This window comes from Amia ocellicauda, unplaced genomic scaffold, assembly GCF_036373705.1.
Source record: "Amia ocellicauda isolate fAmiCal2 unplaced genomic scaffold, fAmiCal2.hap1 HAP1_SCAFFOLD_124, whole genome shotgun sequence".
NCBI lineage: Eukaryota > Metazoa > Chordata > Actinopteri > Amiiformes > Amiidae > Amia > Amia ocellicauda.
The window spans coordinates 180490-191009 of record NW_027102689.1 but is presented as its reverse complement, the minus strand read 5'-3'; positions in this window follow the sequence as shown (position 1 = coordinate 191009).

Below are 10520 nucleotides of genomic sequence, written 5' to 3'. Positions count from 1 at the left end.
AGGTGGAATTCAACATTTCATATGCTGAAACGGGTTCTGGAGTCCAAGGATGCAATCATCTCTACCTTGGCCATTATCAATGCACCTGTTGATGCTCTGAGCCAAGAAGAGTGGGAGGAAGTGCGAGAGACATGCACTGTTCAGGAACCCTTTGAGCAGTCACTGTGGAGATCAGTGCAGACAGGTACAATGGACAACTGTTTTTACATTAGTATTACATAATTGCATATTTGAGGTGCATATTAGAGGGGAATGGCAGTAATAATAGACAAGAATAAACTGAACAAAGTCCATATACCACATAATAAAACAAAGCATAATTCTGAGTTTTCTCTTTTTTTTCAGCTACGTGACAGCCTCCAAAATGCTACTCCTGTGCAAGGGTCTGCAGAGAATAACAGCCCACCACCAGACAGGAGGAACAGTAACCAAAGGGAAAGAGAGAGAGTTGGTGACTGCTCTCTGTGCATCTATGGAAAGAAAGTTCCACAGAATGGAATACAATACTGTTCTCTCAGAAACCACCATACTGGACCCAAGGTTCAAACAGCTGTCCTTCAATGACAACAGAGCTGTTGATGAGGCACCTCAAAGAGTAACAGCAGCAGCAAGATGCAGCCCCAGCAGCCAGCAGGCTACACCACTAGGAGGCCAAGAGGGAGAAGAGGGAGCAGGGGCACTAGAAGTGGAGCCACAAACGTCTGCTGTTTGGAGGTTCTTTGATGAAAGAGCAACAGGAGACACTGCAAGAAGGAATCCCACAGCAGATGCTATACTGGAAGTAAGATCCTATCTTGAAGAGCCCCTTATCCAAAGAGCCACAGACCCGCTGAGCTGGTGGGAGACCGAGGCTTCAGTCTACCCACGACTGGTCAAGGTGATGGCAGGGAGACTCTGCATCGTAGCAACATCAGTCCCTTCAGAAAGAATCTTCTCCAAAACAGGGCAGATAATAACAAAAACCGGATCAGCCCCTGTAAGATGAGGCACTTAGACTTTCTTAATGCCAGTCTGCACTAAAGACAAGGTCACTGGTAATATATACATCTAGAACTGTTGGATGCTGCCGTTATGCGCATTGTAATTCATTTTTTATTTGTTATATGGTTCCATTTTGAGTGTGGTTTGCTTGGAATGGTTTGTGTTTTGGATAGTTCAATATAAATAAAACGTTCAATACACATGTGTAATAGTGTTTGATGTTTTCACATGATTTACGTTTTTTTTTTTAATACAAAACATGTAAATTATGGTATTCTGGAAATTATAAGATTAAGTATAATTACATTGAATAAGTGATGTATGTGCACACATACCAATCATAGGTCCAAACATTGCTAAATTTGCCTGAATTATAAAAGCCAGAAATGGTACTAAATGAAGAGCCATTTGGGAGCCGAAAGAGCCGGCTCTTATTGCTGAATTGAGCCAAATGGTCTGGCTCACTGAAACCAGCCGGAATTCCCATCACTAGGACAGAAGCAGAGAGAGATGGATTCCTCTGGAGGCTACAGTGAGTGCACCTTTGGTTTCGCTGATTTCCATGGAGTGTGGAAACGTAGAGAAGTTTAAGACGCCAAGCTGCGAGTGATTTCCTGCTGTGCCCACCCCTCTCCCCTCCTTGGATTATAAGCGATCGAGGAAAGACATTGAACATTACAGTGTCTGTTTACATACTGGACCTACTAACCTGGGCGCTGTGTTGCTTGGGTATTCCTCCATGCAGTGGGCAGGGCAGCTGGAAACCGGCAAACAGGGAAACCGGCAAACAGAGAAAGCGAGAAGAGGGTTAACATTAACGTTAACGAGGCTGACCCGGCAGTCCACTGTCCACATTCCGCCCTGCAGTGAGATGGTGCTGTGGGCACAGGTGCCAGAGTTCCCCCACATAGCGGAATACTGTGTCCTGATCGAGGCTTGGGATGAGGAGCGAGAGCGGCAGGTGGCACGGACCATCACGTGGGTATGCCAGGGTAGGGTCCCGTTGCCAGTGTTAAATCTTTTCCCCTACCCTGTAGATGTGCCCCAGCGCTGCCCACTGGCTAGACTCCCCGTATAGACCAGCAGGACATTATCACTGAGGATGAGGCGACATTCCAGTTCCGATATCCAGACATGGTAGAAGTGGGGGTCCGTCCGGTCCAGACACAGGGGGTGACAGGGACCGTGGACTGGACAGGGGGAGCCACCGACTTGTCCAGGGAGCAGTGAGGATGGTTAGGCCCTGTTGCAAAAGTGGTGTTGCGTCTAGTAATGTAACCATTCCTTATATCCCAGGACATTAGTTTATAGACACTGTTGCACCGTTTGTAGTAGAACACTTGCATTTACTCATAAGGCAGTTCCCTAATCTCAATCCCTTACACTGGTTTATTTATGGACTTCCTGCCTAATTGATAGGGTATTACTGTTTGTGAAAGAACTATTTCCATACAGTCAAAGTTTCATGACATTAGACTTTAAACTAACTCATATCTCATTCAATTATTTATTCATTTATTCTACATCAAGTTATATCTTCAGTAACGTCCGTATTTTCCCACGTTTCATTCAATCACCATCAGAAGCTCTCTGTGCTAAAAGTGGCAGCACATTTGTCTCACACACATCAAACTCGCCTTTTCCTGCTTCCCAAGCCTTATCAACTTACTCAGACCCTCGTCAACTTACTCAAACCCTCTTCAACTTTGGTCAACATTGCTCTGCATTCTAACAGCTATTCTTTCTCCTATTCTTAATTTCTTACAAGAAATGTATTCAGGTTTTTTTATCAATATGTTTTATTTATATTTATACAGATGTCACTCCATTATTCGTTTATTGAAGTCATATATGTACCTAACAAAATATTAGCCAATAGGCCATTGATCTCAATAATGATTCCCATAATCCTAGGACACCTTCTCTTTTACTCTTCCTTTCCATTCTTCCTTTTCTCCTGTAAAGCATTTTATATTACTTGAGCTTACTTATTCTATAGTTGTAATCTTATACTTCTGCGGTATCTTACCCTTTTCCTACATCACTCATCTTAAAACCATGGTCTACTTTGACTTTCATTTCAGGTATTATATGCTAGGCACCAATAACCAAACATTTTCTGAAAGACTGTAACATGTCACCAGACTGTTTACATTCTCCTGCTTTCACAGGCTGTCAGGGCTGCACCAGGCTCTCTTCTAGCCTTTCGTTTCCTTGAATTTGACTTTTGACAGAGCTTGTCCATAACATGATGTTTAACAAACAAATTCTGGTTCTTCTTGTGGAGACACCATGACTATTTATGTATTACTATTATTATCCATCTGTTTATTCAATGTATATTTTGGATTACTTTTCTTATAATAGTCTTTCTTTCTGATTTCTGATGCTTGAGGCACTCTGTATAGAGCCAAAGATCCTCATGAATATGATAAATCTGTTGTTACATTTTTAAATATAATTCTAAAATGATTGCCAAAACATAGACATTTACCTTATATCACCTTCAAACTATACATATACATAAACACACAAAGCACATACACATTGATATCCAAAGATAATTCAGATATCCGATCTGTGGCATGTTTTATTGACCCTGCAGTGTCTCAAACAGCCCTTATAACTTATTATTTAAGCTTATGATTATTTAGAATAAAATGTCAAATAATCCCACTCGATTATTTCATTATTTCACTATCTCAGTTTTCTTGATCCATTGTGAAAAAGTTCTGTTATTTCCTCCTCATCTGTAGAGGCTACATTAGCCCACTCCCCGGTCTGATATTCTCGTAGTAACTGTATCCAAATGTTGGGCGGACATTTAGCCTTCACGATGATGTGTACATCGTGCGGGTGAAGGAGGTGAATAACCATCTTTTCATCTAGAATATCCCAAAAAGTTGTGTTACCCTGGTTTGGTTTTAATTTTGGGAGGGACGCCCATATCATTTCTTTTTCTCCTGGGGAGAAGGGGACATGGGTTTTAGTCGTATAGACTATTGATTGACCTTCCTCTTTACTCTGTCTAGTTTTGACTTGCATGGGTGCAGCTGGGACCGTTTTCAGAGCGGTCAGATCTGGATACAATGTATTATTATAACCAAAATCAGTGATTGATTTATATTCCGGATTATATGGGGGAGGAGCGCTAGCAAAACCTCCTTTTTCATATTCCCATGCTTTGCGATCTAAATCATCCCAATCGGGCCTGTCGTCCTTGGAGTGATCTGTGTCGCGACGCGCTCCTAACACGGCAGCACATCGCGCACCTACACCTTCACCTTTTCTGACCACTTTTCTTGCCCTTCTAATTTGCCTTGTAGTTCTATTAATTCTATCGTATTTTTCACAACTTCTTCTCTCAATTCACATTACTGTTTATGATGATCTTCCATTTCTGTTATTTTCTTTTCTTGATTCTCACCAACCTGACACAATATCACAATTCCTTTCTCTGTCTTATCTGGTTGTTGTTGCTTCCACCAGTCCCGGTGCTCCTTCGGAGACCAGTCTTTCTCCCAACTTCCTTCCAACATTTTCTTCTCTACATTCTGTTTTTTTATTTCTCAAAAAACCAATAATGCTGGTGTCACTCACTGTGACGATTTATCTGAAATATTACATTATTATATATTATATTATGTATATATATTATAATAAAAACAAACACTCCAGTAAGGTACGGACACCCGTACATGACACTGGCTAAGGTAAGGGAACCCATAAACAACCATAAGCACCCCCGGACCTAGGACAGCCTGTAACTTGCTAACTTGCTAACTGTTTTGTTTGCTTCTCATCGTTTGCTGCTAGTTGCATGCCAAACGAGTTCGTTCTGTCCAAAATATAAGCTTTTTTTCTTCTAATAAACTCAATAAAAATACAGTGCACTAGCAACTATTTCCCTTTCAAAAGTTGTAGTCCCGTTTCAGTTAAAACAAAATGTGTTCTTCAAACAAAGAAAATACTTGTGTTTCTTTTCCCTCTTTACCTGCTCTTATCACAAAGCTTCTCAACACAATCTCAGGTGCAGGTGCACTCTGCGCTATCCTTTGCCCGAGCTTTGTCCAGGAAAACTCACTGTAGCCATCTTAGTTCAACACGGGCTCTCCTTACCTGCGAGTCACACGGGTCCAGTTCACTTTGCAAGTGAACAGTCTCTTCTCAGAAACAATAAGGAAACTTGGAAAGAAACACAATCCCAGGTCGGTGTTAAAAAAAAGTTCTTTGTTTTCATATTAAAAGAAAACATTTGTATTTTCTCTGCACACTTCACAGCTCCAATTAGCACACTCAACTAATCCCTGCCCCCCTCAGAACCGTCACTAAAGAAAGGTACTCACAGTCATTTTAAATATGACATCCTGTAGTGCTTGTTTTCAAAATATGATCTTATTATCACTTGAACCAAATAAATCCTTTGACCCACTAATACCAAATTACAGTTAGGGGGGCCACAGATGTGATTTGAAAATACGATCTTCCATGTCTTTCTGTTGTGTTTTGACCTGGGGATCTGTAATTGTCCAAGTGGCTACTGCACATGTACTTATTTAATATTAAATGTGTTATTTAATTAGGCTTGGTTCTGGTGAGCATGTACAAGACGTCAGCTTTTTAAATAACTGTGTGTATTGGATCATACACATTTTAGAAATACTCTCTCAAACTTCCCGCATTGGTACCTCACCAGGGAGGTAGAAAACAGCAATAGCATTGAAAAAGTGTGATTGTAGTTCTGCTCTTCTGCAATATATTTCTACAATATCTTTAACATCTTCTTTAACATTGTTTTAAAGGCTGGGACCAATATGGTGGAATATCTCCAACACACGGACATTGAGAGACTCGACCCCTTTGTGCTGCTGCTCAGAGACCAACTCTCAGTTGTCTCTGAGTAGGCTATGGATCAACTTCCTTTCCTAATATGAAGGAGACCATGGATACAAAACCTATGAAAAACAGGTGATTATTGTTATTCTTCTCATTATAAACTACTTAATACATCTCTCCCATAAAGTACAACAGGATAGTGGTGACGTCATTCAGGATTGGATTGCCATTGGTCAAAAGCCCTCTGAGAGAAATTGTGTGGCGACACTCCACACTCTTAGAAGAAATTGTTCTGCACAGAACCATAAAGGGTTCCTCGAGTAATCGCTCTGGTGGATCCCTTTATGGTTCTATGTAGAACCCCTTCAAAGGGGTTACATGAAGAACCCCCAAACATAGCGTTCTACACAGAACCATTCGTTTTAAAATGTTATATATAGAACCCATTCAAAAGGGGGACACGTGCTATACCTGAATTTGTTTTCCAAATACAATCTTTAAAAAATGTATGAGTTCATATATACAAACACACATACACAACGTAGAAATCGCACTACTAGTGAAGTAACTTCATTTACATTATATGCCACAACTCCTCAATTTGGAACGCAAAAACAAGACATCTGATGTAAAAGTGTAAACTAATTACGAACAGCACTTTTGATTTTTATCTTCAATTCAGGGGCTACTTATTCGAACAGTAAACTGTATTCTCTCTTCAGAGTGACTGGAATGTTTTTGCCTACATTCAACTTAAATATGAAAGTTTCCAAAAACGGCATAGTTTTCTTTAAGGCTATTCAATGCCAAACACAAAATTCTCTCTGCTTTCAGTGCTTGTCCTTCAGCACAATTACACAGGTTCATGATGTTCTCATTTCAATACATTGTTTTCTTATTTAAACTATTTGACTTTGAGCTTACATTGAGAATAAAATCACTTTTGCAAGTAAAACCTGGCCAAGAAAGGCAGCAGCACTACAATAAAACAATACACAGAATACAAAGCAGTTCCTTCAAAAGTGAAAGTGATAAAGAGTGATGTCTGTCAGTAAATTACGTTGAGATACATATTGGTTATTTTGAATTAGGAGTCCAACTTCAATAACTTCTATTAACAAGCCAAAATACAGATCAGAATTACGGGTAATTGAAAATAATATGTAGCGCCTAGGTAAGCTTGGATGTGTTCAGAGAAACACTAAAAACGGACCTTCCTCACACCCGTCTTGTTGAGGTGGACGTGGTCATACAGGTGATGTGGCTGGATGTCTCAGTGGTGTGCCAGGTGGACGTTGGGGAGGAGGGCACATCTTCGGGATACTTCTGCGTTGATGGCCTGGATGATGTGCAGGGGCACGTCTGTGCAGGGCAGCAGTGTGGAGATGGTGATTTTGGCAGTTTGGAATTCCTCTGTGGCTTTCTTTGCCACCTGTCTCAGGGCTGAGGCCACATCGCCCCTGCGGGCACTCAGGTCGTTAGTGCCGGTGTGGATGAGGATGTGTTTGACCTGGCACAGCCTCCTCTTGGAGAGCAGCTCCAGGGCTCTCTGTGCTGTCGGGCACCAAAGCTTTTTCACTTTTCGCCCAGGGAAGAGGCGCCTCTCATCCAGGAACTTCCCATTGGAGTCGCTCAGAATGACCACCTCTGTGTTGACCTGCCACTCCGGGTTTTGCGTCGGGAGTGGTGGGGGCAGCGGGTGTGTTTTAGGGGAGTGGCGTTTCAGGGGTTTGTGTATTAGTGGCAGGTCTGGTGATAGTGGGGGTGTCAGGAGTGGTGGGGAGTGTGGGTGGATCAGTGGGTGCGTCAGTGGGTGCGTCAGGGGTTGTAGGTGTTGTGGGGTCAGTGCAGTGCAGTCTCTGTGCTCCTCTCTTAGCTTCTCCAGCTGGCTCTGCAGGCTCCTCAGCTGGCTGTGCTGGGGTGTCCTGGTCAGCTCCTCCCTCGCTCTGTGCAGCTCCGTCCTCAGGGTTTGGCTCTGCTCCTCCTGGTCTCTCACTGCTGCTCTCAGCTCATGGATCTCAGCCTTGTGGTGCATCTTTAGTCCCTGAACTCCGCAAACTTCAGCTCCATCACTGATAGGCATTCCTTTAGTGTTTTAATGTTGCTGGAGAGTTTTGGGGAGACAGGGGGGCAGTCTGTGGGAGATGGGGCACTGTCTGGCTCCGTGTGGCTGGGGGCAGACTGCAGGGTGGCCGGCTCTGGCTCGTGTTTCTCTACCTCAGTCTCCTGCTTTGAGGTGTGGAAGCCGAGAGCTAATTGGTCCAGGCTGCTCTCGCTGTCCTGCACCATGATGGTCCCTTTGTGGTATACATTAAAAGTGAGCATCACACTGTCTGTGTCTTTCTCTACCAGCACTGAGATCTGCCTGCCTCTGCTAATGCCCCTCTTGTTGTTATTGGCGTATGTCTGGCACAGGGTTTTGTGAAAGGCGGTGGGGTACTGAGTGTAGAACAGTAGATTGTTCTTGACCCTGTTTTCTCCTTTACCGGTGTAGTCTAGGATGAGGGTCTCAGGAGATGCTCTCATCACAGCTTGTTTGTAGTCCTTCTTAGCCTGTGCAGAGCGAATGTCTTCAGGGTATCGGATTTCAAAAGGCAGCTCTGCAGTCAGACTGCTGTTCGATAGATTTGTATCAGTCTCAGTGGCAGTTGGGCTCTCTCCTACTGTCACTCTATTCAAATTGGAGCTCTGCATTTTCATTGGCTGAGTCAACTACTGAGAATGCTTATTTATTTTATTAATACATATTTTTTTGTTTAATTATTTGTCTCTATAGGTGAAAGGTCTTACCTCCAATTCTTGTCTTCAGCTTTTCTTTTCTGACTTTTCTTCCTGAACTGTCTCTCTGCTTTCTTCTTTTTGTGTTTCTCTTAAAATTATTATTTTTTGAATACTTTTTCTTCTGAATTTCTATTCCATGTCTTCTGTGTATGTTTATAGTGCTATATATTCATTTGTAAATGACAAATTAAATCCGCTTATGTATAAAAACAAATGTTTTTTAGGAGCTCATATTCCTCTCTCTCTCTCTCTCTCTCTCTCTCTCTCTCTCTTTCTCTCTCTCCCTCTCAATTCAATTCATTTGTATTGTCAAAGCAATTGGACATACATACATATACATACATACATACATACATACATACATACATACATCTACACGGAAAATAAATAATAGAATTATGAATCACAATAAGATGTAATGAAGTACAGAAAATGAAAATGTAAAAAAATCTGATCTTTAATACATACAAATAAAGAAAATAGGTTTACTATTTCCAGATTCCTTTTTTGAAATACAATGACATGCATAACAAACAAGTATTTACATTATATTTACAGCCGGTGCTCGTGTGTCACTGTGTCCCTCAGGCTGTGGTAGGCGCTGACATATTGGGCAGCCAGGGTGGCTGTGTGTCCCTCCCCCAGGAGGACTGGCGTTTTTCTTTTTTCTCAGTTTTGTCACAGGTTGGGTGGGCATCCATTATGTTGTTACAGAATTTGTCCCTTATTTTGGGCTAAAGCTTTCCGTGGAGGGGAACGTGGATCAGTTTGTACCATTTTTGGGAGAATCTGCCTTGTTGGGGCGGAGCTGTGACCAGGTGAACAGCAGATCGGGCATAGGTGGGCATGTGGGCAGAGGAGTTGGAAGGCCGGTCAAGCAAATAAGCTTGCTAAGGTACGCAGCAGCAGCAAGCATCCCCCACATCCAGCCAGCCAGCCAGTCTGGCTGGCAGTGACTGAGTGGTTGTCAGACGGCAAGCAACGGAATGTACGTGCTCTGTGATGTCATAGCAGTCAGCTGAGAGAGGCTCGTGATGTCATGGCTGAGCTGGCTGGCTGTCTGGCTGGCTGGCTCTGTGTGTGTGTGTGTGTGTGTGTGTGTGTGTGTGCGTGTGTCTGTCTGTCTGTCAATTCATTTCAATTCAATTCAAAGTTTCTTTATTGGCATGATCTATCACAATATTGCCAAAGCAGATACAAATGTTCTATCAATCAAGACAAAACATTGCAATACAAGATTCAGTGGAACAAATATAGTACACATTGAAATAAAATTAAGTAGGATATAAACCATATTTGTTGTTTGTATCAAAATTTGTGTCATGACATCAGAAAAATCACTGTTTTTATTTTGTTTTGCAAATGGAGTGCCACAGGCTGGTGTCTACACACTGTCTCGCAGGCTGTGGCAGGTGGATACATATTGCGCTGCTAAGAAGGCAGTGCGCTCCTCCTCTCCCAGCAGGACGGGGAGTTTGCAGCAATCGGGGATCATGCTGAACTCAGGGATATGCATTTTTAATATTTTAAAGTATGTCTCCCTGATTTTTGTGTATTTAGGGCAGGACAGCAGGAAATGCGCCTGTGTTTCGACCTCCCCTAGGTCACACTGGCTGCACAGCCGCTCTTCTCTGGCAACCCAGAATTTTCTGTAGCGGCCTTTTTCAATGGCGAGGCTGTGGTCACTGAGCCTGTATTTAGTTAGATTTTGTCTCTCTTTTATATTTTGGATTTTTAAGTATTCAGCCAATGTAATGTTTCTATTCAGGGCCCGGTAGCATTCCAATTTGTTTTGTAATTCTAATTCGTGTCTCTAATCTTTTGTGTATTTGCTTTTCAGGTACATGTCAATTTTCCCAATTGTTGTTGTTTTGGTCATTGTGTGTTCGGGCTCTGTGAGCCTCAGAGCCGTGGGGGCGTTT